Source organism: Hippopotamus amphibius, chromosome 4 (genome assembly GCF_030028045.1).
Source record: "Hippopotamus amphibius kiboko isolate mHipAmp2 chromosome 4, mHipAmp2.hap2, whole genome shotgun sequence".
Lineage (NCBI taxonomy): Eukaryota > Metazoa > Chordata > Mammalia > Artiodactyla > Hippopotamidae > Hippopotamus > Hippopotamus amphibius.
The window spans coordinates 121,002,027-121,008,800 of NC_080189.1; the positions used below are offsets into that span (position 1 = coordinate 121,002,027).

The 6,774-nt window shown below is 41.1% G+C and overlaps 1 pseudogene; it reads right to left on the bottom strand.

Annotated features, from left to right (window-relative positions):
- Nucleotides 1-676: 676 nt before the first annotated feature.
- On the bottom strand, nucleotides 677-1,416 carry LOC130851931 (E3 ubiquitin-protein ligase MARCHF2-like; annotated as a pseudogene).
- Between the last annotated feature and the right edge of the window lie 5,358 nt (nucleotides 1,417-6,774).

Genomic DNA, 6,774 nt, shown 5'->3' on the forward strand with positions numbered 1-6,774 from the left:
GCAAAAGTTCTGAAAGTATTTTCTTCACTAGAAAAACAATATGTAATAAGATGATAAGGACTCTTCTTCTTTAAGAAAACATCGAAACAGAGTTTTTCTAAAACAAAAAACACTTGGGAAAATGTTGATTTTGTAAATTATCATATCATATGCAGAATCATGTCTGACTGATGTATGCATGATTTTGACTTTGAACATCCCCCCTCCTCCCCCCCCCCCCCCAAGGTCTCCTTTTATTCATTCGGGGTGGGTTTTTCAAATGCGGTGTAATATAAATCCGAAGGTACAGGGAAAGCAAGCCTCCCTGGTGCAGAGAAGCGCAAGAGGCTTGTGGAACTTTCCCGCCTGATGGGCACCCTCATTTCACCTGTGGCCACACGTGCTGGGCCGGAAAGGGCCAAGTGGACCTCAGAATGAGATCTGGCTACCTGCTCCGTCAGAAGCTCAGGACCGCGTCCATCTGCCCTCCTTATTTACAACAGTGTGCAAAAATACCTGAAAATATCTTCACACAGGGTCACAGAATAGGCTCAGCTTGGCATCTCTTGGCCTAAGAAGCATTCTGGCCATGTAAGAAGGGTCGAGCAGTTTCCATCCTTCCAAACGCTGGGGCACCGCCAGCTGCCTCTGGCCCTGCCAGCTTGGCTTTCACACGGCGTCACCTCCGCCACCTTCTTCATAAGTCCAGAAGCCAGCAAGCAGAGCTGGGTTCCTCGAGGCACGCAAATCCGGGCTCTTCGGCACACTTTTTCCATTCAGAGCACTGCGGGCCATGGCAGCGGAAGGAGACCGGCGTCAGAGGACGTAAGTAGTGAAGAAACTGCGGGTGAGGTGTAAGCATCCGGCCTCGAGGCGGAGGTGAAACCGGAAGTAGCCGTGCGCCCACGCCATCCCAGTCACCCAGGATGGCAGCCGGCAGCTTGAAGAGGTGGAAGCGGGCCTGGTTGCAACAGAGCCTCCGCTCCTCTGTGCGAGGCCCTGGTGTCTTCAGCCCCTCTGTGAAGGGCTTGGCCACTTCTCCGCCACATACTGCATGTGGCACAGCTCACAGTAGCTGGTGTTGGATGAGGAAAGCCACCTTTCCGGACAGCTCTCGTGCACTGGGCCCAGTGGGCCGCTGCAGCCTGTGGAGACGGCAAGCTCTCTGCATTCGCTCCCTCCGGGCAGATCCGCAGAAGTCCCCGTCACTTGGTGTGTCCAAGGCCCGGATGCGGTTTGAGAGGAGCAGGCACCCCTTGAAGTCACTTGCGCCATGTGCTGGGGTGGCCTGAGGCCCTTGTCCTCCAGGGCCTTGGAGAAGGCAGTCGCTCTTCCTCTTGGACACAGGGAGCCTCGTGTCTTCAAGGCCTGACGCCCACAGTCCCAGGAGCCTGGTCCGCTGCCCTGCCGGGTGCCCACACAGGTCCCTCTTTTCATCCAGGCCCCCTCCGGCTGCGACGAGCCCCTAGCGCCACTCCGGCTCCTCCACCTGCGTCCAGCCACCAGTTAAGTATGCAAAGCGGTAAGTTATCGCAGTGCTCTGAGCTAATGCAGTGGCCTTCATAGTTGAAGCTGTGAGGAGTTGGTTTGGTGCTCTTCACTTAAAGGGTGACGGCTGTTGGCTTGCGGTGTTTCACGTGGGGAAAGGTGGCTGATGTTGTTAACGTGGCAGATTAGTGAATATTTAAAAGCATGATATGCAGACATTTTAAGACTGCATACACTAAACATTTTATGGAAAAAGCCCATAATTGAAGTATCGTGTCTAATTTACACAGATTTAACCAGCAACTTGTGCTACGTGTTACAGCTCTTACGTAGCTCTGCTCAAATAATCCTACAGAGATTGAAGAACAATTTTTTTTTAATTTCCAGTTATGTTGTTATTGTTGCCATTATTAGGTATTATTGAGTGATTAACTGCTTGATTGATTAAGGGGCTATAGTTATGTGCTTCAGAGACCAAAAAGCATATAAAAGATATATATAGTGAGAAGTCCTCTCCCGTCTCTCTGCCCCAGCTGCCAAGTGTGCACCCCTGTCTCCCATCTTCCCACCCTCCCGCTGCACGCACACACACACACACACACACACACACACACGTGCGCGCATCATTATTAATGTTGACGTTAAACAGTTTGGTTAAATAATTAGAATTTAAACATTTAGTCACTTGTAGGAGAAAACTGGTGGACATTTTTGTCAATTGAGAGAATATAACTGTAGAAAAGAAGTCCTTGAGAAGTAGGGGAGGAAAGGGATGTAGGGAACAAGCAGAAGGACCATGCCTTCATTGGAATCTATTGGCTTTTAGCAAACTCTTCCCTGAGAAGGAGCTATTACGGTTAGCCTTGTGTGTGCCTGCTGCTGTAGTTTTTGTTTTTTGTTTTGGAAAATCCAAAAACACTCTGAAAATTGAGGGGATTGGGTTTATGCCCTGTGAAATTTATGGTACAAAATTATCTCATAGAATGTAATGTCACAATTATCTCACCACCTTTTTGTTTTGTAGATGAGGGAAAAGGAGCTCAGATATTTGAGACTTTTATTCCTTTCCTTCTAATCAGTGGATATTTTGAAATAGTTGTATGATAAATTTGGTCACCTCTATAAACTAGGAATAATCAGCGTAATTTAAATATTCTGCATTCACAAGTATAAAAATGCATTTGTTTAGTGAAATTAACTGTTACATATCAAGACAGATTCAATATTAATAAGTCCAGATAAAAAATATTTTCAGGTTTCTTTGGGGTAAAGTACATATAAATTGCAACATTCTTCACTTATCAGAAAGATCTATTTAAGTTTTTTTATTGACTGAGCTATTCTTGGTTTCAAAACCAGTGAGGTTTTTTTGTTGTTGTTGAAGTATAGTTGATTTACAATGTTGTTTTAGTTTCTGGGGTACAGTGAAGTGATTCAGGTATATATCTGAATATATATATATTCTTTTTCATATTCTTTTCCATTATGGTTTATTACAGGATATTAAATACAATTCCCTGTGGTATATAGTAGGATCCTGTTGTTTATCTATTTTATATATAGTAGTTTGTATCTGCTAATCTCATACTCCTAGTTTATCCCTCTCCCACCCCCTTTCCCCTTTGGTTACCAAAGTTTGTTTTCTATATCTGGGTCGGTTTCTTGTTTTGAGAATAAGTTCATTTGCATCATATTTTAGATTACACATGTAAGTGATATTATATGGTATTTCTCTCTCTCTTTCTGACTTACTTCACTTAGTATGATAATCTCTAGATCCATCCACGTTGCTGCAAATGGCATTATTTCGTTCTTTTTTATGTCTGAGTAGTAGTCCCTTGTGTATATATACCACATCTTCTTTATCCATTGATCTGTTGATGGATATTTAGGTTGCTTCCATGTCTTGGCTGTTGTAAATAGTGCTGCTATGAACATTGGGGTGAATGTATCTTTTCAAATAGTTTTTTTTTTTTTTTAATCTCTCTTGGATGTATGCTCAGGAGTGGGATTGCAGGATCATATGGTATCTCTAATTTTAGTTTTTTAAGGAACCTCCATACTGTTTTCCATAGTGGTTGCACCAAGTTACATTCCCACCAACAGTGTAGGAGAGTTCCCTTTTTGCCACACTCTTTCCAGCATTTCAAGTCAGTGTTTTTTTTTCTTTTTTTATTGTTATTTATTTATTGAGATGTATAATGACATGAACCGGATGAATACACAGAAATAACTTTCATCAAATTTTGACACATGCGAATGAGGAGCTATGCCTTGAAATTTGAAAAGGCAGAAACTTTATGAAGTATCATTTTAAAGTTTGCATCATAAAAGTGGAAATAGATTCAAAAGATAAACGTATTCTTAGAGAGCCATTATGTCCCACAGGTGAAAATTATATATGTGTTAGAACATAAATATCCAAGGTCTATTACATATAAGGTCATTTCACTGTTTTAGAGCCCTTTCCTAGAGGAAATGCAAGAGGTCACTTTCAGAGCACCAGCTTTTGTTATGTACACCTTATTTTGTTGAACTATAGTTCATTTACAATGTTGTGTTAATTACTGCTGTACAGCAAAATGACTCAGTTATACATACTATATACATTCTTGTTCATGTTCTTTTCCATTATGATTTATCACAGGATGTTGAATATAGTTCCCTGTGGTATACAGTAGGACCTTGTTATTTAATGCATTTTTTATATACCAGTTTGCATCTGCTAATCCCAAACTTTCAATCTAGCCCTTTCCCACAACCCTCACCCTTGGCAACCACTAGTCTATTTTCTATGTCCCTGATTCTGTTCTTGTGTCATAGATTGGTTCATTTGTGTCATATTTTAGATTCCACATATAAGTGATATCATATGGTATTTGTCTTTCTCTTTCTGACTTACTTCACTTAGTATGATAATCTCTAGATTCATCCACGTTGCTGCAGATGGCATTATTTCGTTCTTTTTTATGGCTGAGTAGTAGTCCCTTGTGTATATATACCACATCTTCTTTATCCATTCATCTGTCGATGGACATTTAGGTCATTTCCCTGTCTTGGCTATTATGCATAGTGCTGCTATGAACATAGGGGAGCATGTATCTTTTTAAACTGCAGTGCTGTCTGGATATGTGCCCAGGAGAGGGATTGCTGGATCATGTGGTAATTCTATTTTTGGTTTTCTGAGGAATGTCCATACTGTTTTCCACAGTAGCTGCACCAGCTACATTCCCACCAGCAGTATAGGAGGGTTCCCTTTCTCCACATCCTCTTCAGCATTTGTGTTTCTTATCCCAGCCAGAACACATTTATTGTTTGTATCTGCCCCGGCACCTACCATGGAGTCTGGCACATAGTAGGTGCCAAATGAACATTTATTGATTGGCAGACTAATGATATTTTACAAAATTATTACTTTTCATTTGATATTTAGTATCATCCAGTACTTTAAGTTGGTTTATTAATATATAAAGCTAGCATTTTTTTTACTGTATGAAAAAACCCCAAATGGAAAATGTTATGAAAGCTGATTTTTCAGGTTTGTATTCTATTAAATACATAATACAATTAGAAAAGTACAAAAATAAGCAATTAGTAGCATTGCCAGAATGATTCCATCCCACAGAACACTGCATATTTCTTAGTTTGAGATTTTTCACACAATAGAAAAGTGGAGAATGGATAAATCATAGTCAGACTGCAACATATTTCCCAAAAACATACCTTGTGCTAACTCTCAACAAAACTTCCTTTTCATGTTACCAGTTTCCACCACCCAGTCTTACCAGTCTTTACCACCCACAATCGCACTGCCAAGTTACTGATTAGAACTCCTATCCTGTCTTTATGGCCATCCAGTGCCTACTCTCTTCAGTATCCAGGTGAGGTCCTCCCTCCTCCAGGAAGCCTTCCCTGCAACACTCAGCCTGCAGTGAACTCTTTTCTCTGAACTCATATAGAAGCAATAACACTCAGCACATACTTTTTGTATTTTTATATTATCGGCTAAATTTCCTGTGTATACATTTGACCATTCTGGTTAGGTTGATTTTAAGGGTAAATACAACCACAGAGGTGTGTGAATTCAGTCCTGTTGTAAGAAAGTAGAAACTGAAGCCCACGAGGAGGCTATCAGCAAATGGCCCAAGTTCATAGCTTTACTGCATACCTAGACAGTATAGGTCTTTGCATACCTTTGTGTCCACATCAGTGCTATACATGGTGCCTCGTGTATAATACATTTTGGGCTTTTTTGTTGTTTTGTTGTAAACTTGGTGTAGAACATCCATCCCACTACAGATTTTAAGAATACTTGCACAGTGATTTGGTAGAGAGATGTTTGTGTGAATGTGCTTTCATATGGTGAACAAATACTTGTTTTTTTCAAGGCTGTTTGACAACAGTCTGTTCAAATATGAGTATTTGAGAGTCTCACCACAACAGACTGCTTTGGCTAAACAAGTTCTGTGTTGATACAGACAGAAAAGGGGGGAGGAAGCTTAGAAAATTGAATTAATTTACAATTTGTAAAAAAAAAAAAGATAAAGTTGTGTTATTTTTATCCCATGCCTACCCTCTCAACCCCACTCAGGAAAAAGCTGGATATATGTATATTTGTGTGTGTGTGTGTATGTATATTGAAAACTGACATGGATCACTGCCTACACAAGAACCTGGAAGTGTATGGGAAACCAGCAGGAAGAGGAGGGGGTTCTGGGAAAGAAGAGTTCACTGTTGTACAATAAGGTCATTTATTTGAATCTGTATCCAAAAATCTGTTTCTTTTTAAATATTTACGAGATGTTCTGGCACTATGAGCCAAAAAGGGAGACCTTTAACAGATGCTGGGTGAGAGCCAGGACTTCTGCCCTTCACCTTCCACTGGTTATGATTCCTTCCAGTAATATATAACCAGGGAGAGTATTGTATCCCAAGTGCTTGAAATGATATCACCCAAATTCCCCGTTTTCACTACATTTAGTGAAAGTCAAACTTAAGTCTGCACACCTTGCAGTTTCCCTCCTGATGAGGTATTTTTTCCTTACCACAAGTCCTTAACCTGTTATCTTTGGCAAAAGTTGCACAGTAGAGTCAGAAACTCAAGCAGATACTGAGGTTGGCCTTACATCCCATAGCTACCAATGAAAGGCTTGAGGCATCTGCCATCACCTAGGAATGGGGAGTTGGGAGCAGGGGGCTGCTCACAGAGGAGATGATGTAAGTTTGACAAAATATTGTTAAAACTCTTTCAAGTTGTTAGAGGGAAGCAAGACTCTGAATATGTGGCCAGGTTGTCCTCCACTTGCC